Source organism: Salvelinus namaycush, chromosome 4 (genome assembly GCF_016432855.1).
Source record: "Salvelinus namaycush isolate Seneca chromosome 4, SaNama_1.0, whole genome shotgun sequence".
In the NCBI taxonomy this organism is placed as follows: Eukaryota; Metazoa; Chordata; class Actinopteri; order Salmoniformes; family Salmonidae; genus Salvelinus; species Salvelinus namaycush.
In genome coordinates this window covers 50,124,882-50,152,648 of record NC_052310.1, presented here as the reverse complement: position 1 = coordinate 50,152,648, position 27,767 = coordinate 50,124,882, and the positions used below count along the sequence as shown (strand labels likewise).

At 43.7% G+C, this 27,767-nt stretch overlaps 1 pseudogene; it reads left to right on the top strand.

The window, feature by feature from the left end:
- Positions 1–6,203: 6,203 nt before the first annotated feature.
- On the top strand, positions 6,204–17,183 carry LOC120045913 (annotated as a pseudogene).
- Positions 17,184–27,767: the final 10,584 nt, after the last annotated feature.

Below are 27,767 nucleotides of genomic sequence, written 5' to 3'. Positions count from 1 at the left end.
AAACATGACAAGAGGGCCGCCCACGAAAACTCACGGACCAGGCAAGGAGGGAATTAATAAGAGAGGCAACAAAGAGACCAAAGGTAACCCTGAAGGAGCTGCAAAGCTCTATAGCGGAGATTGGAGCATCTGTCCATAGGACCACTTTAAGCCGTACACTCCACAGAGCTGGGCTTTACAACAGAGTGGCCAGAAAAAAATAAGCAAACATGTTTGGTGTTCGCCAAAAGGCATGTGGGAGACTCCCCAAACATATGGAAGAAGGTACTCTGGTCAGATGCGACTAAAATTGACCTTTTTGGCCATCAAGGAAAACGCTATGTCTGGCGCAAACCCAACACCTCTCATTACCCCAAGAACACCATCCCCACAGTGAAGCATGGTGGTGGAATCATCATGCTGTGGGGTTTTTCATCGGCAGGGACTGGGAAACTGGTCAGAATTGAAGGAATGATGGATGGCGCTAATTACAGGGAAATTCTTGAGGAAAACCTGTTTCAGTCATCCAGAGATTTGAGACTGGGATGGAGGTTCACCTTCCAGCAGGACAATGACCCTAAGCATACTGCTAAAGCAACACTTGAGTGGTTTAATGGGAAACATTTAAATGTCTTGGAATGGCCTAGTCAAAGCACAGATGTCAATCCAATTGAGAATCTGTGGTATGACTTAAAGATTGCTGTACACCAGCAGAACCCATCCAACTTGAAGGAGCTGGAGCAGTTTTGCCTTGAAAAATGGGCAAAAATCCCAGTGGCTAGATGTGCCAAGCTTATAGAGACATACCCCAAGAGACTTGCAGCTGTAATTGCTGCAAAAGGTGGCTTTGCAAACTATTGACTATGGGGGGTGAATAGTTATGCACGCTCAAGTTCAGTTTTTTTGTCTTATTTGTTGTTTGTTTCACAAAAAATAGTTTGCTTTTTCAAAGTTGTAGGCATGTTGTGTAAATAAAATGATACAAACCCCCCAAAAATCCATTTTAATTCCAGGTTGTAAGGCAACAAAATAGGAAAAATACTTTCGCAAGCCAGTGTATGTTGTGCCACTGGCCTGAGACGACTGAAGTTCAATATGTAGCCTTTTAGGCTGACATTAACTAGCTAGCTAGCTAACTTAGCTGGTTCATTGTTGCCCATGCAAGGAAGTTAGGCTAAGAAGCATTTTAGCTAGGTAAAATTGTACTCACTGTATGACAGATCCATAGACCGAGTGCCAAGTTTAGGACAAAAAGGTTTCTCAAAAGTTTTTACCCCCAAGCCATAAGACTCCTGAACAGGTAATCAAATGGCTACCCGGACTATTTGCATTGTGTGCCCCCCCCCCAACCCCTCTTTTTATGCTGCTGCTACTCTCTGTTTATCATATATGCATAGTCACTTTAACTATACATTCATGTACATACTACCTCAATTGGGCCGACCAACCAGTGCTCCTGCACATTGGCTAACCGGGCTATCTGCACTGTGTCCCGACACCCACCACCCGCCAACCCCTCTTTTACGCTACTGCTACTCTCTGTTCATTATATATGCATAGTCACTTTAACCATATCTACATGTACATACTACCTTAATCAGCCTGACTAACCAGTGTCTGTATGTAGCCTCGTTACTTTTATAGCCTCGCTACTGTATACAGCCTGTCTTTTTACTGTTGATTTATTTCTTTACTTACCTATTGTTCACCTAACATATTTTTTGCACTATTGGTTAGAGACTGTAAGTAAGCATTTCACTGTAAGGTCTACACCTGTTGTATTCTGCGCACGTGACAAATAAACTTTGATTTGATTTGATTATTCTCCAGAGATTGCACATTCACCAATAGAACAGAGGGCACCGTCTTCGCCTTTTATGAGTGTCTGGGATTAGGGCCTGGTCCAAGATAATCAATAGGTCTTTCGCCTCCGACTCATTGAAGTATAATTCCTCGTCCAAATCAAGGTTAGTGATAGCTGTTTTAATGTTTTGTTCATAGGAAACAATGGCGGAAACATTATGTACAAAAAAGGTTATGATCAACGCAAAAAAATACACAAAATAGCACAATTGGCCAAGAACCCGTAAAACGTCCGCCATTACCTCCGGCACCATTCTCATATTCAGCCAGTGTGTGGTAGCACACCAAAGGATCTTTTAAATCTGTCCCAGAGAAAGACAGAGAGGTCCTCTCACTAAATGAAAGTCTCTCTCCTGCTATCTGTTCCCTCCTTTCACTCATTCAGCCGTAGAGCTCTCTCTATCTATCTCGTATTCCATAAATCCCTTTTCATCTCTGCCACCTTGCCACTCCATTTCTTAAATTTTCCTCATCCTTTGATCTTGTATTCCTTCCTTTGTGTTTTTGTTTCTTTCCTCTAGCCAGCAGTTCCATCTCTCTCTCTTTCTCCCCTCTTTCTGCATACTCTTCTTAGTTTTCTCTATCCCCTTAGTTCTCTCTGTTCTCTCTCCCTCTTTGTTTCTCTCTTCAATGGCACAATTTGTTTCCTCAGTATATCAGGCTCTTGAGGCTTATGCCATGTCTCTTCCTAATTCTGGGTTGGCAGGGAGGTGTCATCTGCCAGATTCATCTCTCTCCTCAGCATTAGGAGTTGTTTAGTGAGGACTTCCCAGGGGACAAAATGTGGCACCGTCATAGGATGCCACCATTCCAACAAGTAAATTCATCAAATTTGCTAGAGCTGCCCCAGTCAACTGTAAGTGCTGTTACTGTGAAGGGGAAACATCTAGGATCAACAATGTCTCAGCCGCGAAGTGGTTGGCCACACAAAGCGAGGTCCATACAGAAATGGTTTGTCAAGATTGGTGTGGATGAACTTGACTGGCCTGCACAGAGCCCTGACCTCAATCCCATCGAACACCTTTGGGATGAATTGGAACGCTGACTGCGAGCCAGGCCTAATCGCCCAACATCAGTGCCCGACCACATTAATGCTCTTCTGGCTGAATGGACGCAAGTCCCTGCACTAATGTTCCAACATCTAGTGGAAAGCCTTGCCAGAAGAATGGAGGCTGTTATAGCAGCAATGGGGGGACCAACTCCATATTAATGCCCATGATTTTGGAATGAGATGTTCGACGAGCAGGTGTCCACATCCATAGTGTATAAAAGAAAATCAACCGTCTTTATTAATCAGGTTTACACAGAGAGCTGCTTTGATGTTCCCCCATAGAATAGACCAGCAAAATATTATATAGTGGCCCACGGCAGATACAGTACTGTAGTTCAGGATGAAAGTATACTTACATCAGCCTGCCGTGACAGTTGCAGTGCATGATCTAACAGTGGAGATGTAGCCTATGCTAGTCTTTTGCATGTAGCGTGCACACTGTTTCATTGTGTAGTGTAAAATAATTGTCGTGTAACATAATCATATGTGATGTACTATGTCACAAGTACACATGTACAGTATATGATATGCTGTACATGGTATGCAAAATAGACTCATCCATGAAAGAAGAGTTTTGATGGTTGCCACTAAAAAGAGGAGGATCCCAGCTGCTACTGTATTTAATTCCCAGCTGTTCGTTTGAAGCACATGCTCTGCTATTAAACCGGAGTAGCCAACATGATTGAAAAACGCACCAGCGGGAAAGTGACCTCCATTCGCTATTCGAGTGCATATGGATAATTTCTTTTTTTCCCTTGCCACGACCTAAACAAATGTTTACATATTACTAAAGATAAGCTTAAATTGAGAATAGTCTGATGGGTGAAAATAGGGTCACGTGATGAGAGAACAGCTGTGCAGCCAGATTCCACGAATAGAGTGCAAGCTTTTTATACTACTTTCTCAAATCATCAATAGCTATAGTCACATCATGCATCCCATAAATGTTTTGATTTCTAAGACATTTTAAGGTTTATCATTCACAACTAAAGTTGCCAAATAGCTGTAAATCTAGTGTATATGACCTGTTTCAAATGATCACTTTAATGCTCAACATAGCCACTTCATATGCTCAGGAATGGGAAAAATATCCTTTCTATTTCAGTTTGCTAAGTTCAATTATATTCTTCTTACTATAAAATCATATAATATAAAATAATGGCATGGGACTTATAAACATAACTTGTCTGCTAAATGAACAAGCCTACAGCCTATGGCATGGCGCATCGCCAGATAACATACATTGGGCCAACTGATATTCTGTTCTTCTGAAATACATTTTCTTCATTTCATAATGTTTCTTTAGACATGCCTAAAATAAATAATGGCTTTATTGTGATGGTGTATATTAAATTGATTTATTAAACTTTTTTAAATGTAGATGTTTGAAAGGCACGCATCTGCGGCTTGTATGTGTGGAGGCCTGGAGATACTAAACATGTTTATGTTAATTAGGTCAGTTACCATGAGACCGGCAGACTTTTGCATGACAATAACCAGCTGAGAACATTTCCTGATCACCAATGCCCTTACTAAAGAGTCAATACACAGACTCTTTAGTTATCACATCCACTCAAGTTCAATGTGTTCCTAACACAGGAGCTGAAACCAGAAGGCCTATAGTCTATGCTGGTACTGTTTGCATGCTTTATGTTGTTTACAATGTGTGCAATCACACAAAGGATGCTTTTCCATTCAGATTGAAAACCACTCTGTACATACAGGTAACAACAGCAAGCAAAGCTTTATGGAAACAAAGGGTTAGGAAGTTTTATTGTCTGCCTGTGAAGTTTTTTTGAGTGAAAACATTTTACAATAAATCGTGTGTGTGCGTGCATATGTGTGCATGCTTTACTACCCATGATGTATACAGTATGTATGCTTGTATGAGCCGTGTACTGTATATCTCAGTGTGTCTTTACACTTTAAAGTGTTTATGGATGCACACCAGCAGTGTGTTCTCCACTAAAATGGCAGGGGAAATCCGAAGTTTGATTCACTATATAGCTGTGGAATTATGCTTCAGATGCTTGCCACTTGGGGAGGTGGCTCCATATTCACAGCCCCCGATGCCTTCATAAATCAAGCTGCCTAATGTTCTGTGTGTTCGAGAGAGATCGAGAGAAAGAGAAATGCGCCTCATAGCAGTTTATGGATGGCAGTCCCCAGCAGAGCATATTATGTTGGGCTGTATGTTTTCTGAATACTAAGACCCTGACACACACACACACACACACACACACACACACACATGCACGCACGCAGCTGACAGCCATGGCCACCTGGTGTTTGCTGCAGTATCCATTTTCATTGTTGGCCTATGAAGACAAAACCGTCCTGTCCACCCCTGAACAGGGTCCCTATCCGCTTTGTGTATGTATGAGTGTTGTCTGAAATGACTAGGAGCATGCAGGCAGACTAACAGCACAGGGAATGGTAGAGGAAGTCATTCTCCTAATTACATCCATGTGAAACAGAGCAGAACTAGGGGACAGGTAAACTTTATGTCTGCCCTATTTACAGTACTGTGGATGGTTTATTTAGCTGGTGGGAGGAGATGTTGTTGCTAAATCAAATCAAAGGGATTGTCATAAATCCAAGGCAGATTACAGTACACATGGATGGTATAATGACTTTCATGAATAAGGCATTTGACTGGCATTAGGCTGTTTATATAATTTAATTATAATATTGAATAACCTGTTTTCTAGCTCTGAACATAAATAAAACATGGATACAGAAACGTAATTACAAGATATCAGGAAGAATGGAAAGAAAACAACACTAATCTGACATTAAAAGCATGTGTTCAAATTTCCATTGGCTGTATATGGAAGATGGGCATGAGTTTCATTCTTTCCCTCTCCTGCAGTAAAGACTTGTTATCATGTTACACATCAGGTAAAGGGATCTGTGCTCACCCCCCCCCCCCCCCCCCCCCCTGTGTTTGTTCCGGTGCTGGATCCAGTATGATGGTGATAGAAGAGGAACAAGGATCTGAACTCTACAGCCCAGCAGGGTCTCTGAGGGCTGTATGAACACAGTCACAGGAGTATCGGCAGAGTGAATGACAGAAGGGGGAGACTGAAGAGCTGACTGTCAGACTCACTCAGATACCAATGTGCAATTCTGGATCACTCTGACACTCATCTGATATTAGGTGACGGGACAAAATAGAAGGAGAGAGGAAGATGAGAACTACATCTCCCAAACATGTAGTGAACTGATAAAAGGGGTTCATGGCCCCAAAATCCTAACCTCAGGTTTACCCTGAGATATCTTGGGTGTTTAGAAGCTGTGTGTTGACAAGATGATGCAGCAGATTTTGAGGGACATGTACATCGATCTGGACTTGCTGGCAGAGCTCAACGAGGAGCAGAAGCAGATCATGTTCTATAAGGAGCAGGAAAGGCGCTGGGATGAGAGGGAGAACCAGAACCAGGACCAGGCCAAGTAGGGTGAATCTGGGTGTACTGTACTGAAATCGCGGAGTGTAGATTTAGACATGATTTTAGCTGTGTCTAAATTATGATTTCACAGGAATGTTTGATATTGGTACTGGTAAGTATGGTTAAATACAATATTCCCAAAAGAAACTGGAGAGGTTGTGTTTGCCGTGTTTTTTGTTGTTGTCATAGACAGTCAAAGGTGATGCTGACATGCTTACCTCACTGTACCCGCTCAGGCAGCAGGAGAAGTATCCAGTAGCTGCAGGGCAGTGATGGGGATGCGTGTGGGTGATGGGCGACGCCCCTGGAGATGAACCTTATGATGACATCATCAAGGAGCTGATAGGGGGAGAAAGCCAGGCAGCAGGCTCAGCAGGAGGCCAAGGAGCTCTGGTGACTGGGGAGGAGGAAGGATGACCACATAACCCAGTGCAGGGATTTGAATGCCAAAGGTAAACGATTGTGATAAATGTTATAGAAGGAAGGGAAAATGTGCCAGTGAGAGATTATATTGTATGAGGGATGAGAGGGGCAGATAAGGAGATATCTGTTGTGTGTTATAGAGCCATAACTAGACACAAACTCTCCAAACATGTCTTATACATAACAGCATGCACCTTGATGTAAAAAGACCCATGTCAATTTGGGCTTTGGGTAGGTTTCCTACCCCTTCCTTCACGACAGTATATTTCAACAACCCTCCTGCTCAGACAAATCAAAGAGGCTGAGATTGAGAAGAAGTTCCGGGATGCTATGCCGAAGGAAAAGGCCCATTTTGTGGCAGGGAAGTGGAAGGAAGAAACAGAGGACAGGAAGGCTGCCAAGCAGGAAGTGGAACGCATCCAGGAGGAGCTCAAGGTAGGGCAAAGGCAGTGTGTGTTTCTGTGGGAGGGATCTGTGGGGCAGGGGAAAAGTGATGGGGATCTTTGGTTGTGATTTGGAAATGTGAGTCAGATTACTTTCTCCATACAATCCAAGTGGTCAATGTCTTCTACAGAGATTGTGTTGATGCCCACCTTGAGGGCAAAACATTTATTTGCTGGACTTGCTTGCCAGATCAGTCCCATTAAATACACTGCTCAAAAAAATAAAGGGAACACTTAAACAACACAATGTAACTCCAAGTCAATCACACTTCTGTGAAATCAAATTGTCCACTTAGGAAGCAACACTGATTGACAATAAATTTCACATGCTGTTGTGCAAATGGAATAGACAAAAGGTGGAAATTATAGGCAATTAGCAAGACACCCCGAATAAAGGAGTGATTCTGCAGGTGGTGACAACAGACCACTTCTCAGTTCCTATGCTTCCTGGCTGATGTTTTGGTCACTTTTGAATGCTGGCGGTGCTCTCACTCTAGTGGTAGCATGAGACGGAGTCTACAACCCACACAAGTGGCTCAGGTAGTGCAGCTCATCCAGGATGGCACATCAATGCGAGCTGTGGCAAGAAGGTTTGCTGTGTCTGTCAGCGTAGTGTCCAGAGCATGGAGGCGCTACCAGGAGACAGGCCAGTACATCAGGAGACGTGGAGGAGGCCGTAGGAGGGCAACATCCCAGCAGCAGGACCGCTACCTCCGCCTTTGAGCAGGAGGAGCACTGCCAGAGCCCTGCAAAATGACCTCCAGCAGGCCACAAATGTGCATGTGTCAGCATATGGTCTCACAAGGGCTCTGAGGATCTCATCTCGGTACCTAATGGCAGTCAGGCTACCTCTGGCGAGCACATGGAGGGCTGTGCGGCCCCACAAAGAAATGCCACCCCACACCATGACTGACCCACCGCCAAACCGGTCATGCTGGAGGATGTTGCAGGCAGCAGAACGTTCTCCACGGCGTCTCCAGACTCTGTCACGTCTGTCACATGTGCTCATGTGCTCAGTGTGAACCTGCTTTCATCTGTGAAGAGCACAGGGCGCCAGTGGCGAATTTGCCAATCTTGGTGTTCTCTGGCAAATGCCAAACGTCCTGCACGGTGTTGGGCTGTAAGCACAACCCCCACCTGTGGACGTCGGGCCCTTATACCACCCTCATGGAGTCTGTTTCTGACCGTTTGAGCAGACACAAGCACATTTGTGGCCTGCTGGAGGTCATTTTGCAGGGCTCTGGCAGTGCTCCTCCTGCTCAAAGGCGGAGGTAGCGGTCCTGCTGCTGGGATGTTGCCCTCCTACGGCCTCCTCCACGTCTCCTGATGTACTGGCCTGTCTCCTGGTAGCGCCTCCATGCTCTGGGCACTACGCTGACAGACACAGCAAACCTTCTTGCCACAGTTCGCATTGATGTGCCATCCTGGATGAGCTGCACTACCTGAGCCACTTGTGTGGGTTGTAGACTCCGTCTCATGCTACCACTAGAGTGAGAGCACCGCCAGCATTCAAAAGTGACCAAAACATCAGCCAGGAAGCATAGGAACTGAGAAGTGGTCTGTGGTCACCACCTGCAGAATCACTCCTTTATTCGGGGTGTCTTGCTAATTGCCTATAATTTCCACCTTTTGTCTATTCCATTTGCACAACAGCATGTGAAATGTATTGTCAATCAGTGTTGCTTCCTAAGTGGACAATTTGATTTCACAGAAGTGTGATTGACTTGGAGTTACATTGTGTTGTTTAAGTGTTCCCTTTATTTTTTTGAGCAGTGTATGTAAGTATTTAAGCTGCACGGTGCAACGCCACACTACTGTTAGTAGTACAATCAATACAATAAAACAATCTCCAACAAGGACATGAGGGGAAACAGAGGGTTAGAAACACAACATGTAATTGATGGGATTGGAACCAGGTGTAAGGAAGACAAGACAAAACCAATGGAAAATGAGAAATGGATCAGTGATGGCTAGAAGATCGGTGACGTCGACCAACAAACATCGCCCGAACAAGGAGAGGTACCGACTTCGGAAGAAGTCGTGACAGTTTTTCAATGCTTCGTAAAGAGCACCTATTGCTAGATGGGTAAAAATAAATTAAAAACAGACATGGTGAAGTTATTAATTACCCTTTGGGTGGTGTATCAATACACCCAATCACTACAAAGATACAGGAGCCTTCCTAATCAGTTGTCAGAGAGGAAGGAAACCTCTCTGGGGTTACTCCACAATGCTAACCTAAATGACAGAGTGAAAATAAGGAAGCCTGTAATAAATACAAATTTTCAAAAACATGCATCCTGTTTGCAATAAGGCACTAAAGTAAAACTGCAAAACAAATGTCAAAGAAATTAACTGTATGTCCTAAATACAAAGCATTATGTTTGGGGCAAATCCAACACAACACTGAGTTGGAGGTGCCTGCATCATGTTATAGGTGTGCTTGTCATTGGCAAGGATTATGGTGTTTTTTTGGAATAAAAATAAATGGAATAGAGCTAAGCACAGGCACATTCCTAGAGTAAAACCTGGTTCAGTCTGCTTTCCAACAGACACTGGGAGACAAATTCACCTTTCAGCAGGATAATAACCAAAAACACAAGGCCAAATATACACTGGAGTTGCTTACCAAGACAATGTTGAATGTTTCTCAGTGGCCTAGTTACAGTTTTGACTTAAATCAGCTTGAAAATCTATGTCAAGACTTAAATGGCTGTCTAGCAATGATCAACAACCAACTTGACAGAGCTTGAATAATTATTTTAAGAACAATGTGCAAATATTGTACATCCAGGTGTGCAAGACTCTTAGACTTACCCAGAAAGACTTATGCAAATGTGATATTTCTGTATTTAATTTTCAATAAATTAGCAACCTTTTCTAAAACATGTTTTAACTTTGTCATTATGAGGTTTTGTGTGTAGATGGGCGAGAAAAAATCTGTTTAATCCATTTTGAATTCAGGCTGTAACACAACAAAGTGTGGAATAAGACAAAGGGTATGAATACTTTTGGAAGGCACTGTAGCTTGTTTTTGGTCGCAGGTGCAGGTATGGCTTAAAGATCACAACATTTACTTAAAGCTATCTCTGCAAATAGCACAGTTGGGTGATTTTGAAAAGCCATAGTCAATCAATCAATATTATAATAATACTCTTAGTAAATATTTTCATATCTAATTTACAATCTGTAGAAACTATGACAATACAAAGGTTCAGAACTTTCGTGAAACATCACAGCACAATTGAAAAATATATGGCAAGTAGAAAACTGGATGGTTTTCAAAACTGGAATGCTTTCAGAGATAGATGGGAGGGTTAAAGGGTAGCAAAAAAACTAAAAACTAAAAAAGATAACAAATGTAAAATATACCGTGTCTGTTTACAATGTCCATAAAATGTATATAATATGTAAAAGCTGAGAGTAAAAGCCTAAGTGTTGTTGTCTGTTGGTTTACTCCAATTAGGGGAGGGGTGTTAGGGGAAAATAATAAAGAAGGAAAATATATGTTTTTTTAAATGAGAAAAAAAATATATGGGGGATTGAAAATGATGCAGACAAATACATTGATAGAGCCCACAATTTATATTCAATATTAAAACTGATTTACCCCCCCCCCCCCCCCCCCCACCCAATAAAAAATGTATTATCATAGAAAAAGTAGTTATAATAATAATAATAATATGATGGGTTACATTCCCTATTTTTTACATTCACAGAAGAGTAGCCTTTGACCTAGAGAAACCCAATTGCTGTGCACATGTGGTGAATGCTTGCTTTGCAAAAAAGAACCCTGTGTGGTCTGAAACTCTGAATATGTTCACTGAGGTTCTATACTGTATGTTCTTTCCACAGCATCAAACAACACCAACAATCTTGCTGTCACAACTGTCACTCTCCAGCAGGGGAAAAAAGCATTTTAGCTACAACAAAACATAACAGCTAACAATTGTCCCGGTCAAAAGCTGCCTGTTTTCACTCTACAGCTAAATGGTAATTACCTCCATGCAATGAATTACAAGGCCAATTTATTTCCCGGGAAGTAAATTATTTCCACTTCAGTACAGATGATGAGCTGAATGCTTGTGTTTGGAATATCATACTGTAGGATGAGGTCATTAATGAAGTCAATTAGAAGGTAGCCAAGTTGGACTAAGGAAGGGGAAGGGAGCAAACCCTAAATATTATAATAGGCCTACATTTCTCAGCAGGCCAGGGTACATTAGAAGATGCAGCAATCATGACCGTCGGGGACATACAGGTCCTGTGTTTACTGCCGACAGTCCTGGACAATTATTATTGTTTTGTTACAAAATGATATGCAAATGTGTACACCCACCTGTCTTTTGTTCACAATTCCTCACATATTTCTCCTCTGACAGAAACGCGAGGAGGAGGAGAGACATCAAGGTGAGGAGGAGATAAAACGTGTAGAGGAGAAGAGAAGAGAGCAAGGGAGCTGTATATCTCCCTAGAGCAGGAACAAAGAAGGAGTGAGAAGGATGAGAAGGAATGGGAGGCGCAACGTAAGTCAAGTCTTCCCTGCCTTTTCTCTCTACACCTATTTTCCTTTCCATTGATCACCTCCTTCTCCATCCCTCATTTTTACATGAACCTCTTTTATTCATTTCTGTCCCTCCCTAAATGTCAACTCCAAAACTTTTGTTGTTAATCCTCAAACTTTCCTACATCTGAAAACATTAAATGACCCCCGGCAATCGATAGAACATCACTCATGGATGCACAAATAATATATAACATTCACAATTGGTGAATCCAGTCTCCTTTTTACCTCATTTAACACCTGATTTACATAACAAAAGTCACATCTCAATAGGTGGTTCAGATAAGTCATGACATACCACAAGTGGGGGGCTGGGCCTTTCCCCGTTTGTTCTCTATTGGTCTTCTATTGTTGCTCAAGCAAGGGGGAGGCTGATGACATCACAACTTTCCATCAAACCAACTATTTGAAAGCCCTACTCCTTGAAGTATGCAGTTGTGTTTAAAAAACATGGTCCTACTTTATTTGAAGTACATCTTATGAAGGCTTCATAAAGCATTCATATATGTTTTATAACCACTACATAAATGGCTCACAAATCATCTGTAACCTTATTTCATGCTCTATAAAGGATCAAAACATGTGAACAAATAAATTAGATGGTTATGTCACACAGTTATGCCACATTATGAATCATTCTAGAGCATGAAATACGGTTACAGATGAATTATGACCCATGTTTCTACTGCTTATAAAGCCTTCATAAGTTGTAGGCACGTGTCGAGTACAACCCGACAGTCCCTGTGGGCAATAGAGAAGGGCCGTGTGGCGGTGCTCAGTTGGCTGTTCCAGCAGGGCCCTGTGGTGGGGAACGGACAAACAGCAGCCTCCCTCAGGAGACACAGCACTGTGCTAGAGTCATCCTCCTCCACCGCCCACAGCACAGAGCGTACCCACTGCCCCAGCCTCCAGCCTGCTGCTCCTCCGCTGTACCACCGCGGACAGTGCCCGAAGACACAGCCTCACTGTTACACAGCCAATGATGTACAGGACAGATACAGAATTGGCCTACTATTCATGAATATGTACATGGATAGATATAGCATAATTACTATGCAGCACCCAATCCATATACAGATAAGATGCATAGAATGGTGAAGTAAAAAAAGTATATGATATATATTGAGAGATACACAGAAGCAGACCCGATAGACCCGCAAGGCTTTTTTTGTGCCTGGAACTCATCTAAAGCATGATGCACCTTTATCACGGCACCATTAAAAGGCTTTGGGCAATCTTATATATTATGTATTTATTTCTTATTATAATATCATGTGATTATGCATGCTTCACTTCTCTATATTCTCCTGTCTCGCCTGGGTGAGAGCCCCCCGGCCCAGCTCCAGAGAATGTGTTCTGCTATGGTTCAAAGAGGAGCAAATGCTCAAACAGGCTGGCTATGAGTGCAACAGCACCACCATTGCCCCCTGGTTCCACGGTCATTACTGGGATGTTGTCTCGACCAAATATGGATCTCTCCTAGCTTCCCCTCTTGCACCAAACTACTTCTCTTCACTACTATTACCACATGCAAACGATCTAACTCAAAAGTATTCCTCAGGAAAGGAGCATTGAAAAAAAGTGAGTCTGTTCGTGCATGCTAGTGTGTGTGGCTGGAGTGTGTGTGGCTGGATATACAGTACACCAGTGATCTTTTCATATCACAACTGATGTAGCAACAAATCACATACACGGCTGACCTGCGTTATCTTCAATAATACTGCTGTAACCATGGAAACATGATATGCGGAGGCTGACAGAACGGAATGTTTGAACTGTGTGTGAATGTGTGACATTAGTTATATGCTAATTTGAAAAGGAGGATGCATCTTGGTTTGCAAGAATTCGCATGTCTCTTTGACATTACACATACAGTATAACATTGTGTAGTGTACAAATATAAGCAGACAGACACCCAGACACCGGAGGCAACAGGGAACAGAGGTGGATTGATAAAAGTGTCTAGCATCTGTCAAATACTCCAACTGACACAATTTATTTTTGAATGATATGATTCTCACTTTGTACTTAAGCAAATTTATGGTAAGTGTCACGATCGTCTATGGGTGAGAGAGAGGACCAAGGCGCAGCGTGTGCAAAATACATTCTCTCTTTATTAGAAGAAGAACAAACGAAACAAACACTGAATACAAACTAAACAAAACAACAAACGACCGTGAAGCTAAATGACGTAAGTGCAATGACAAGCAACAAACGTTCAACATAGACAATTACCCACAAAACCCAAATGCCTATGGCTGCCTTAAATATGGCTCTCAATCAGAGACAATAAACCACAGCTGCCTCTAATTGAGAACCAATCTAGGCAGCCATAGACATACAAACACCTAGACAAGACACTGACCCATTAAACGTACAAACCCCTAGACAAACCAAAACACATACATTCCCCATGTCACACCCTGACCTAACTAAAATAATGAAAACAAAGATAACTAAAGCCAGGGTGTGACAGTACCCCCCCACCCAAAGGTGCGGACTCCGACCGCACAACCTGACATTGAAGGGGAGGGTCCGGGGTGGGCCTTAATATGGCGGGGGTGCGGGGCGTGGCCCCCACTCCACCATTGTCAATACCCGCTTTGGTGGCGCCTCTGGAGCGGCGACCCTTGTAGCAAGTCCCGGACTGAAGACCATCCCAGAGGGCGCCACCGGACGGATGGGTAGCTCCGGACTGAGGGACGGCAGCTCCGGACTGAGGGACGGCAGCTCCGGACTGAGGGACGGCAGCTCCGGACTGAGGGACGGCAGCTCCGGACTGAGGGACGGCAGCTCCGGACTGAAGGACGGCAGCTCCGGACTGAGGGACGGCAGCTCCGGACTGAGGGACGGCAGCTCCGGACTGAGGGACGGCAGCTCCGGACTGAGGGACTGCAGCTCATGGCTGGCTGACGGATCTGGCTGCTCATGGCTGGCTGACGGATCTGGCTGCTCATGGCTGGCTGACGGATCTGGCTGCTCATGGCTGGCTGACGGATCTGGCTGCTCATGGCTGGCTGACGGATCTGGCTGCTCATGGCTGGCTGACGGCTCTGGCTGCTCATGGCTGACTGGCGGCTCTGGCAGATCCTGGCTGACTGGCGGCTCTGGCAGATCCTGGCTGACTGGCGGCTCTGGCAGATCCTGGCTGACTGGCGGCTCTGGCAGATCCTGGCTGACTGGCGGCTCTGGCAGATCCTGGCTGACTGGCGGCTCTGGCGGATCCTGGCTGACTGGCGGCTCTGGCGGATCCTGGCTGACTGGCGGCTCTGGCGGATCCTGGCTGACTGGCGGCTCTGGCGGATCCTGGCTGGTTGGCGGCTCTGGCGGATCCTGGCTGGTTGGCGGCTCTGGCGGATCCTGGCTGACTGGCGGCTCTGGCGGATCCTGGCTGACTGGCGGCTCTAGCGGCTCCTGACTGACTGGCGGCTCTAGCGGCTCCTGACTGACTGGCGGCTCTAGCGGCTCCTGACTGACGAACGGCTCTGACGGCTCGGGACAGACGGGCGGCTCTAATGGCTCGGGACAGACGGACGGCTCAGATGGCGCTGGGCAGACGGATGGCTCAGATGGCGCTGGGCAGACGGATGGCTCAGATGGCGCTGGGCAGACGGATGGCTCAGATGGCGCTGGGCAGACGGATGGCTCAGATGGCGCTGGGCAGACGGATGGCTCAGATGGCGCAGGGCAGATGGATGGCTCAGATGGGGCTGGGCAGACGGGCAGTTCAGGCGCCGCTGGGCAGACGGCAGACTCTGGCCGGCTGAGGCGCACTGTAGGCCTGGTGCGTGGTGCCGGAACAGGTGGTACCGGGCTGGGGACATGCACCTGAAGGCTAGTACGGGGAGAAGGAACAGGGCATACTGGACCCTGGAGACGCACATTTGGCCTAGTGCGTGGTGCCGGCACTGGTGGTACCGGGCTGGGGACACGCATCTCAGGGCTAGTGCGGGGAGCAGCAACAGGACGCACAGGACTCTGGGGACACACAGGAGGCTTGGTGCGTGGTGTAGGCACTGGTGTTAATGGGCTGGAGACACGCACCATAGGGCTAGTGCGTGGAGAAGGAACAGGGCTCTGGAGACGCACAGGAAGCCTGGTGCGTGGTGTAGGCACTGGTGGTACTGGGCTGGGGCGGGGAGGTGGCGCCGGAAATACCGGACCGTGCAGGCGTACTGGCTCCCTTGAGCACTGAGCCTGTCCAACCTTACCTGGTTGTATGCTCCCCGTAGCCCGACCAGTGCGGGGAGGTGGAATAACCCGCACCGGGCTATGTAGGCGAACCGGGGACACCATGCGTAAGGCTGGTGCCATGTAAGCCAGCCCGAGGAGACGCACTGGAGACCAGACGCGTTGAGCCGGCTTCATGGCACCTGGCTCAATACTCAATCTAGCCCGGCCGATACGAGGAGCTGGTATGTACCGCACCGGGCTATGCACACGTACAGGAGACACCATGTGCTCTACTGTGTAACACGGTGTCTGCCCGTACTCTCGCTCTCCACGGTAAGTACAGGGAGTAGGCGCAGGTCTCCTACCTGACTTCGCCACACTCCCTTTTAGCCCCCCCCAAGAAATTTTTTGGGCTGACTCACAGGCTTCCTACCGCGTCTTCGTGCTGCCTCCATTCGCTGGTATCCCTCCTCGCACTGCGCCAGAGAATCCCAGGCAGGCTCCGGCACTCGCCCTGGGTCGATCGCCCACCTGTCGATCTCCTCCCACGTAGTGTAGCCCATATCCTGCTCCCTTTGCCATAAATCCTGTGTGTATTGCTCCTGTTGCCGCTTGACACGCCGCTTGGTCCGATTCTGGTGGGTAATTCTGTCACGATCGTCTATGGGTGAGAGAGAGGACCAAGGCGCAGCGTGTGCAAAATACATTCTCTCTTTATTAGAAGAAGAACAAACGAAACAAACACTGAATACAAACTAAACAAAACAACAAACGACCGTGAAGCTAAATGACGTAAGTGCAATGACAAGCAACAAACGTTCAACATAGACAATTACCCACAAAACCCAAATGCCTATGGCTGCCTTAAATATGGCTCTCAATCAGAGACAATAAACCACAGCTGCCTCTAATTGAGAACCAATCTAGGCAGCCATAGACATACAAACACCTAGACAAGACACTGACCCATTAAACGTACAAACCCCTAGACAAACCAAAACACATACATTCCCCATGTCACACCCTGACCTAACTAAAATAATGAAAACAAAGATAACTAAGGCCAGGGTGTGACAGTAAGATGCTAAACACAATTAGACAAAACAAAGGTCTTAGGGAGTACTACAGCTTTAACGTAGAGTCATAGAGAAATTTGAACATGTTTTTCTGCACTCATCCCTATATGGAATCTGTTGTCATCCTGATAGGGCTTTGTTCCTGGGCCAGACTGCAGTTGAAAGAGAGCATTTGCAAAGAAATCAAACTACGTATATCGAATGAATGCACATCCTCCTCCCATAGGTTAAAGCTACTATGAGAAGGAATTAATCATAATGCAAACGGTGCAATTATTCACTGAGATCCACCTATCTCTTGAATGAATGGTGCAAGTGCCCTCCTGTTCAGGATATAAGGCTATTTCTGCAGTAGCACTGACAGCTTTTTCTATGCAAGTGATAGCCTCACTGGTCCCGAGTGGGTAACCAGAGCTCCTCTTTTCCAACAGCCAGTATCATTCAGCAGTTAAGACAGCCAATAGTTTTGTTAACATCATCAGCACCCCCCGCCCCCCACGCACCCCAAAAACACACACAGACACACATTCAATCATAAGCTCAGGTTTCCACAACACTGTGAAGAATGCATTTTCCTGGCTAGTAGAGATGTGCTGCTGTAGTAAGCAGCATGAGAGATTGTTGTGTGGCAGGCAGCTCGATTTGTCCAGCTTTAGGTATCAGTTTACTGGCTGTAGATCCAGCATGAGTCAGTGAGCCAGGCAGTCAGTCTGTTTAGAGCAGCCAGTAGTCAGCCACAGCCACACAGCCATTAAGTTACATTAAAGTACCACTCTGAACATCAACCTCATCAAAAACAGAGACAAAAGGTCATCGGAGAGAGGGATGCAGTTTTTTCTAATACTTTGCCAAAATATCTATGTGGTCTCAGGGCAATTAGTATTATTCTCTATGTAAAACTGTGAAACTCCATTTAGTATGTTATAATAGGTTATGTTGGGTTACATTATGAATGGAATAGCAGTCGTACAATATCACACAAATTATAGGACCTATAGTATCATACGTCTACATACAATAGCATACCAGTTGGATGAGGTACACTATACTGTGTCATGACTCTCCTTTGAGGATCCAAAGATAAGGTTTACAATGGATCAACTTCTACCAGACCCCTCTCACCCGTAGAGGGGATGAGGGATTGATGTGTGGGGGGTGTTGTGACACCTCTTTTTTTACCCTTTAGTATTGGTGATTGGAATGTAGCTTTGTTACAGAGACGTTTTGCTGCCCAAAAACTCTATAGTCCAAAAGTGAACACTGGAACAATATTCCTAACATCCGAATGTGGGGAATGATGAGAGATGGTCTATGGAAAACAAATGTATATTTTGTGATGTCATTAAAAATTGTATAACATTTTTATAATGAAAATATTGTAACTTGAACAGTATACACATTGTATATATCAGGTTTTCATCCTTTACGTTGTGTAGGAAATATCAAAGATAATGAGAGTATTTTTGTTAAAAGAGGAATGTGATTTTAGTTTTCTAACGAAATCATAGGTTTGATGATACTTTGCCCCAGTAAGTTGCCAGGCCCGAGGGAGCTCAGAGAGTGTGTCAGCATGACAGAAACGCCCCCTTTTTACCAGAGTGTATAAAGGATGAGTTGAGACTCAAGCTGCAGCTTAGGTCTCCATTGTCCAACCCTGAAAATCAACACGAGGTGAAGACGACAAAGTAGCCTTTCTAACAATCAATGTTACGGCTGAGTATCTGTTCTAAGTACCGTATCTAAGAAAGTGAATTTAAGTAGGACCATCCTGTTACTCTCTTCAAACCATTGTTGACTACACTGCCCTCATCACCCCACTGGAGATCATCGACAGCTGATTAGCTGTCTTCAGAGGACCACTCGTCCAGAATGAGTGAAAGTAAACACCACCCTGTTAGTTCTGCATCAGACTACAGGACAAGGCATTGAAGCCCCGGCCAACTAAGAAGAAGGACATTGTGACTTCTTGTGGACAATCAGAGCCTTACACATAAGAGCTCGAGAGAAGGCCCAACTTAACCCTTTTCACAAAGGCCTTGGTCCAACAGAGATAAATGACGAAGGAAGACATTTAAACACGTAAATACATTCATTATTTCTTACCCCAAATGGTCGGCAGTTCTGGGGCTAAGTATTAGAATTACTGTGAGCATAGTTACAAGTGTTGTCTCTCTTTCTCCCGTTTCCCCTCTCTACTCCGCCCTCTTTTGATAAACATGCAGTCATGTTGTCGTTAGTCCGCTAGGGACCTGTTTCCATCGTATTAAGTTTCTAATCAATAACCTTACCGTGTGTGTGTATCCTGTGTTATTATTTAGTTAGTAAATAAATAATTAAATCCATTTTTGTGGTACGGAATGATCAGTAAAGCTGGGGTTTGTCCAGATGCGAGGAGTACTCAACATTCAGAATTATGAGACTGATATGAGGTAATGATTAATACATGACTGTTATCAATACATATCTTATATATCATCTAGAGTTTCATTTGGGAGATGGTAACTTGTTAAACAACTTCTTCCGTGGTGCCCCAAATCCTAATGAGTTAATTGTTATCATGATTAATTTAATTGAGTAACAATTAAATCTAGTTAGTTGATTCGATACATAAGTCATCAGATTAATGCTTAGTTCACGTCACGACAACTGTATATACAAAAGCATGTGGACACTCTGCCACACCCCCTGTGTGCCCCCCCCCCAAAAAATTGGGGGCTGCCTCTCGGGCTTCCTTGCCAGCCGTGTTCCCTCATACCGCTGGTTCCCTTTTCCTGCTGCCTCTGCTCTCCTGGCTGCCTCCACCTGTTCCCATCCAGACAGGATCTCCTCCCATGTGTAGGATCCCTTGCCGTCCAGGATGTCCTCCCATGTCCAGTCCTCGCTTCCACGCTGCTTGGTCCTTTGGTGGTGGGTAGTTCTGTAACGGCCGTCGTATGAAGAAGGTGTGGACCAAAGCGCAGTGTGGGAAGTGTTCATGATTATTTATTTTAAAAAACTGAACACTGAGACAAAATAACAAAATGTAACAACACGAAACAGTTCTGTCTGGTGAAGACACAAAAACAGAAAACAACTACCCACAAAAACCATGTGGGAAAAAGCTGCCTAAGTATGGTTCTCAATCAGAGACAACGATAGACAGCTGCCTCTGATTGAGAACCACACCCGGCCAAACAACAAAGAAAAACAAAACAAAGAAAATGAACAAAGAATGCCCACCCAAATCACACCCTGACCAAACCAAAATAGAGACATAAAAAGCTCTCTACGGTCAGGGCGTGACAGATGCAGTCTATCACAGTGCCATCCGTTTTGTCACCAAAGCCCCATATACTACCCACCACTGTGACCTGTATGCTCGCGTTGGCTGGCTCTCGCTTCATACTCGTCGCCAAACTCACTGGCTCGAGGTCATCTACAAGTCTTTGCTAGGTAAAGCCCCACCTTATCTCAGCTCACTGGTCACCATAGCAGCACCCACCCGTAGCACACACTCCAGCAGGTATATCTCACTGGTCACTCCCAAAGCCAATTCCTCCTTTGGTCACCTTTCCTTCCAGTTCTCTGCTGCCAATGACTGGAACGCACTGCAAAAATCACTGAAGCTGGAAATTCATATCCTCCTCACTAGCTTTAAGCACCAGCTGTCAGAGCAGCTCACAGATCACTGCACCTGTACATAGCCCATCTGTAAATAGCCCATCCAACTACCTCATCCCCTTACTGTATTTATTTATTTATCTTGCTCCTTTGCACACCAGTATCTCTACTTGCACATTCATATTCTGTACATCAATCACTCCAGTATTTAATTGGACTATTTATTGCCTTACCTCCCTTATCTTACCTCATTTGCACACACTGTATATAGACTTTTTCTACTGTATTATTGACTGTATATTTGTTTATTCCATGTGCAACTCTGTGTTGTTGTATGTGTCGAACTGCTTTGCTTTATCTTGGCCAGGTCGCAGTTGTAAATGAGAACTTGTTTTCAACTAGCCTACCTGGTTAAATAAAGGTGAAAAAAAATAAAAAAAATAAACAGCTACAAAGTTTCAGCTGTCCAACCATACTCCCAGCGGAACCCAAAGACCCCGGTAGTCTTCAAGGACTCCCTAGCCTTCCAGAAAAGCCTATATATTTACCGTTACCTTCTAAAATAACATCCCGCGATATTACTAGTAGTCTGGGAATATGATGGGCAGTGGTGGATGGAACCCCAAGATAACGTTATATATCAAAACTATATTATAAAATGTAAATCAGCTTATTATACACATTCTATATCTTATTGTCCAATCTTCAGATTAAAAGTTATTTCCCATAGCTCTCATATCACATTCACACTACAGTTCCAAAAACTTGATTTATTTAATCCATTTTAGAATAAGGTTGTAACGCAACAAAATGTGGAAAAAGTCAAGGGGTCTGACAACTATCCAAATACGCACGCACACACGCACACACAAACAAAAGTTGACACACCAACTCATTCCAGGGTTTCATTATTTTGACTATTTACTACAGTTACCTCTGCTGCAGAGGATAAGTTTATTAGTTACCAGCCTCAGAAGTTGCAGCCCAAATAAATGCTTCACAGAGTAAAAAACACATCTCAACATCAACTGCTCAGAGGAGACTCCATGAATCAGACCTTCATGGTTGAATTGCTGCAAAGAAAGCACTACTAAAGGACACCAATAAGAAGAAGAATCTTGCTTGGGGCAAGAAACACGAGCAACACAAGAAATTTGTCCTTTGGTCTGGAGTCCAAATTTGAGATTTTTGGTTCCAACCGCTGTGTATATATGAGACACGGTGTGGGTGAACAGATTATCTCTGCATGTGTATTTCCCACCGTAAAGCATTGAGGAGGATGTGTAATGGTGTGGGAGTGCTTTGCTGGTGACACTGTCTGTGATTTATTTAGAATTCAAGGCACTTAACCAGCATGGCTACTACCGCATTATGCAGCAATACACCATCCCATCTGGTTTTGGCTCAGTGCGGCTATCATTTGTTTTCAACAGGACAATGACCCAACACACCTACAGGCTGTGTAAGGAATATCTGACCAAGACGTAGCGCGATGGAGTGCTGCATCAGATGACCTGGCCTCCACAATCCCTCAACCAAATTGAGATGGTTTGGGATGAATCGACCGCAGAGTGAAGGAAAAGCAGCCAACAAGTGCTTAGCATATGTGGGTACTCCTTCAAGACTGTTGGAAAAGCATTCCAGGTGAAGCTGGTTGAGGGAATGCCAAGAGTGTGCAAAGCTGTCATCAAGGCAAAGGGTGGCTACTTTGAAGAATCTCAAATATAAAATATATTTAGATTTAGATTTGTTTAACACTTTGATGTCTTCACTATTATTCTACAATGTAAAATATTAAAAATAAAGAAAAACCCTTGAATGAGTTGTTCTAAAACTTTCTACTACTCACTAGGTTATACCATGTAACTGCATAAGACACCTATTCTCCTTATTCCTCGGGTTCATAATAAGATACCTATTTCTCTTTTCCAAACCTACTCCATGTCTTTTAGGTGAAAATGGTGTTCATTGTCTTTAAATAATTCCTAACTGCCCACTTCCTACCTTGGTAAAAACAAGAGACCAAATGATATTTTCCAACCTCACAATCTAGGATTTTATAAGGGTAACATTTCTTTCAAGAAATAAATATATCATTAGCTATGCGAAATTTTTTCTTGCCCACTAAACATTTTCGACTAAACTACCCACTCAACACTAACAATATTCAATTAATGTTCAATTAGTACTATTCATTCTGTGACCTTTCTAGTTTAATTATTGAAAGAAATCAGTCTCCCACCTTAATCTATTTGTTCGAAATGACGTATCCATCCGCCAAAACTCCCTCCAGGGTTTCCCCGGGATCTATCAGCAACAAAATGGAGTTAGTCACCCATTATCCTCGTCGCCAAATTATCGTGGAATATTTCTGATTCAAAGGAGAGAGACTTTTAGATTTCTTTCAAAACAATCAAACTTTATTATTAATTATTGCAATAATGGAGCTGGTCAACGACCAGGTGTTCGCTGAGAGCCCAACGAGCAGATTTGTGTTACAGCTCTTTATAGCAAAGTACATCCTCCTGAATGTTCATGACAAACAACAGATGTGTAAAATTATACAAAGGTACATTGTCATATCAAGCAACAGACAGCAAGATTTACATTGTGTCAGGTTTCTGTTTCTAGGTAATTTACTGTATGTTTATACAGGGATATCTTCTCAGTTTCGCACTCCTTAACACACAGATACTAATGCAACATGGGACACTGGGTCGTCACAATTTCTGAAGTCCAGTGTTCATCTGCATGTGGGAGAGAAACTGGAGGGAGGGTTCACCTGTCCCTGGCAGACAGGCCAACATTTCAGACACTAATCATTCAATGGAGTGCAGGCTGTAGGTTATCACCAAGCCATCATAAATCAATTGCCAGTGCCAAGCACCAGAGGCCCAACTCAGTCCCACAGACACAGATGAGAGAGTAATGAGAAACCTTATTCGATGCATAAACAGTATTAAAACATAATCTTGTAATTTTCCACCATAAGAGTTACTGCCAGTCTCTGCTCTCAATGGTTTTGACTGTCCTTCCTGTCTCACATGCAGGGCCGGATTAATGGCAGCAAAAAAAGGCAGCAAAAAAATTATATTTAGGAAATATATACTTTATGTATTATGTATACAGTATATATTATATACTGTATATAGTATATATAAAAAGAAAATCCACTGTAACCGCTAACCACAGGAACACTCAGGAGTCCACTCTCAATGATTGTACAGTAGACAACCTGCTGCTGCCGCTCTGCTAATCGTCAGTTTGTGGGAGGAGTGGAAGTAGGGGGCCAACATTGGGTAACTTGAATGGGTAACTGATTAATACAAAAAAAAAAAAATAATAATAAATTTGACTGGTCAAATGTGTGAGTCAGGGGCTGGGCCCAAGCTCACAGGGGACTCAAGCTCGTAGAGGGCCCAAGAGGCATTTCTTTTTATTTCTTACATGTAAATGACATTGTTTATACTATTCACATGTTTTATCCAACCACAGAAGTTTCTATCAATGTTTTTTTGCTAAAATATCACATTTACGTAAGTACTTTGTTGAAGCACCTTTGGCAGCGATTATAGCCTCGAGTCTTCTTGGGTATGACGCTACAAACTTGGCACACCTGTTTTTGGGGAGTTTCTCCCATTCTTCTCTGCAGATCCTCTCAAGCTCTGTCAGGTTGGATGGAGAGCGTCGCTCACAGTTATTTTCAGGTCTCTTCAGAGATGTTTGATCGGGTTTAAGTCCGGGCTCTGGCTGGGCCACTCAAGGACATTCAGAGACTTGTCTCGAAGCCACTCCTGCGTTAACTTGGCTGTGTGCTTACGGTCGTTGTCCTGTTGGAAGGTAAACCTTCATCCCAGTCTGAGGTCCTGAGTGCTCTGGAGCAGGTTTTCATCAAGGATCTCTCTGTACTTTGCTCTGTTCATCTTTGCCTCAATCCTGACTAGTCTCCCAGTCCCTGCCGCTGAAAAACATCCCCACAGCATGATGCTGCCGCCACCATGCTTCACCATAGGGATGGTGCCAGGTTTCCTCCAGATGTGACGCTTGGCATTCAGGCCAAAGAGTTCAATCTTGGTTTCATCAGACCAGAGAATCTTGTTTCTGAGAGTCTTTAGGTGCCTTTTGGCAAACTCCAGGCTGTTATGTGCTGTTATGTGCTTTTTACTGAGGAGTGGCTTCCATCTGGCCACTCTACTATAAAGGCCTGATTGGTGGAGTGCTGTAGAGACGGTTGTCCTTCTGGAAGGTTCTCCCATCTCCACAGAGGAACCCAACTCCCTGACCTTCTCCCCCGATTGCTCAGTTTGGCTGGGTGGCCAGCTCTAGGAAGAGACTTGGTGGTTCCAAACTTTTTCATTTAAGAATGATGGAGCCCACTGTGTTCTTGGGGATCTTCAATGCTGCAGAAATGTTTTGGTCCCCTTGCCCAGATCTGTGCCTCGATACAATCCTGTCTCGGAGCTCTATGGACAATTCCTTAGACCTCGTGGCTTGGATTTTTCTTTCACGTGCACTGTCAACTGTGGGACCTTATATAGACAGGTGTGTGCCTTTCCAAATCATGTCCAATCAATTGAATTTACCACAGGGGGACTCAAATAAAGTTGTAGAAACATCTCAAGGATAAGCAATGGAAACAGGATGCACCTGAGATCAATTTTTAGTCTCATAGCAACGGTCCTGAATACTGATGTAAATAAGGTATTTCTGTTTTTTATTTTTAATACATGTGCTAACATTTCTAAAAAACTGTTTTCCCTTCATCATTATGGGTGTGTAGATTTCTCAGGATTTGTATTTATTTAACCCATTATAGAATAAGGCTGTAACGTAACAAAATGTGGAAAAATGTAAGGGGTATGCCTACAGTCGGGAAGGCTGCAGTTTGGGCAGCATGTGCGCCAAATATAGGCTACAGCTTGTTGTGTTTAAGCCATAACCATATAATCCATAGAAGGGTGTTTTAACCTTTTACCCTGTCAATTTGACTGTTAAACAAAATCAAATCAACTTTTATTTGTAACATTAGCCAAATACAACAGGTGTAGACCTTCCAGTGAAATGCCTACTTACAAGCCTTTAAACTCATGGGTACAGTAGCAATGGATGCCAGTCCTGACTTGAATGGGAACTGCCATCTATGAAATCTTTTTCTATGGTTGATTGCGGCTGTCAGTTTGCCTTTTGCAGATTTCAAAATACAATCGCAGGCAAAAAATACAATTTCAACAACTCCCAATGTGTAGCTAACAGCAGCACTTTTGCAGTTGTTCATCTTGAGATCTTGAGGTTATCGCCACGAAGAGCACATTGGCCATCACCGTGAGTAGCCTATAGCTTCAACTTCATCATTAGCTGAGTCAGTGTGCCACTGGAAATTGTATTTAGTAGCTTACTGTAGCCTATGATATATATACTGTATACAGTACACAGTATATTTCCCCTAATATTGCACAATCTGTGTGTTGCTTCATTGGCCTGGGCTATTGTTTGTTTGAAATCAAGACCAGATTGATCTCAGTTTGTCAGTGTTAGAGTAGCCACTCATTTAGGTCATTTGTGTGGTATTAAAAAGGATTCAGATAATGTATTCTGTCATGTAAACAACAAATTGCATGAAATGCGCTTTTAAAAGGTTGATTTGTTTCGGAAAACACCTCTGTTCAACTGTAGCTTATGTTATTATGGATTTATTATAAAGGGCTTTTTCTTCAACAGTAAATTTACCACGCTTCAAATTGCATCTTGGTGAACAAATGTGTTTAAAGAAAAGTATTGGGGGGGGGTCTACTAAGCGAACATATGGAATTGCTTTAAAATTGTCATACATTTGGCTATTTGATTTGGAATTTTAGGACCCCTTTAGGTATTAAAAATATATATTTTATAAACATGTATTTGATAAAATACAGAATTTGGCATTTACTACTATAGCCAATAAAAACACATTGAATGACACATTCATAAATGTCAAAAAATACATACTTATTTTTGTTGGCACAAAACTACCTTTATACTTCCATTAATTTGTATGGGTTACCTTCAGACGAGTCCAGTGACAGGAGAAAAGGACAACATTGTGTTCGTGAGAGTATCCCGTTTTCACAGTGGGGTCATATTAGTTTTTAGCCCAAACGGTTCAGACGCTACAGACAGAGTTGGCACATCAGCGTTTACTGTTTTCAGACAAGTCACAATGGACCATTCGGACGCTACAGACTTTTTCCTGAGAAGACCAATTTTCAGGATGTCTCATGGTCTAACAAACACCGCTGTAGCTCGTCTACCTTCCACCGCATATAGCCGGCATGGGCGAATGCAGTGGATGCAAAATAGCATATCTCTATTTTAAACTGACAGATTTTGATGGATATGTTTTTATTGTTTTACTTAGATTGGTGCGTGGGTGCATCAATATAGTCTAGGGGGCAGTTAATAGATGTAGCCTGTTTGAAATAATGAGCGCTTCTAAAGACCTCAGCATGCTTAAATTCGGCTGGCGCCTAGCCGAACCGAATGAGTGTGCTCCCATTCTCCCTTAAAACTTCTTAAGTATAGGGGGCAGTATTTTCGTTTTTGGCTAAAAAACGTACCCATTTGAAACTGCCTATTTCTCAGCCCCCGAAACTAGAATATGCATATAATTGTCAGATTAGGATAGAAAACACTCTAAAGTTTTCAAAACTGTCAAAATATTGCCTGTGAGTTTAACAGAACTGATATTGCAAGCAAAAACCTGAGGAAAATCCAATCAGGAAATGCCCTTTTTTTTTTTTTTACCTCTCTGTTCTTATGCATCCCGATCACCCATTTAAAGGGATATCAACCAGATTACTTTTTCTATGGCTTCCCTAAGGTGTCAACAGCCTTTAGACATAGTTTCAGGGTTTTATTTTGAAAAATGAGCGAGAACGATCACATTGCGTAAGTGGATAGGTGGGGGCTCTGAGTGAGTTTGCGCAACAGAGAAAGGTGGCCATTGTTTCTCCCGGTCCTACTGAAAAACCAACACTCCCGGTTGATATATTATCGAATAGATATTTGAAAAACAACCTGAGGATTGATTATAAAAAACGTTTGACATGTTTCTGTGGACATTATGGATATTATCTGGAATTTTCATCTGCGTTGTCGTGACCGCTCTTT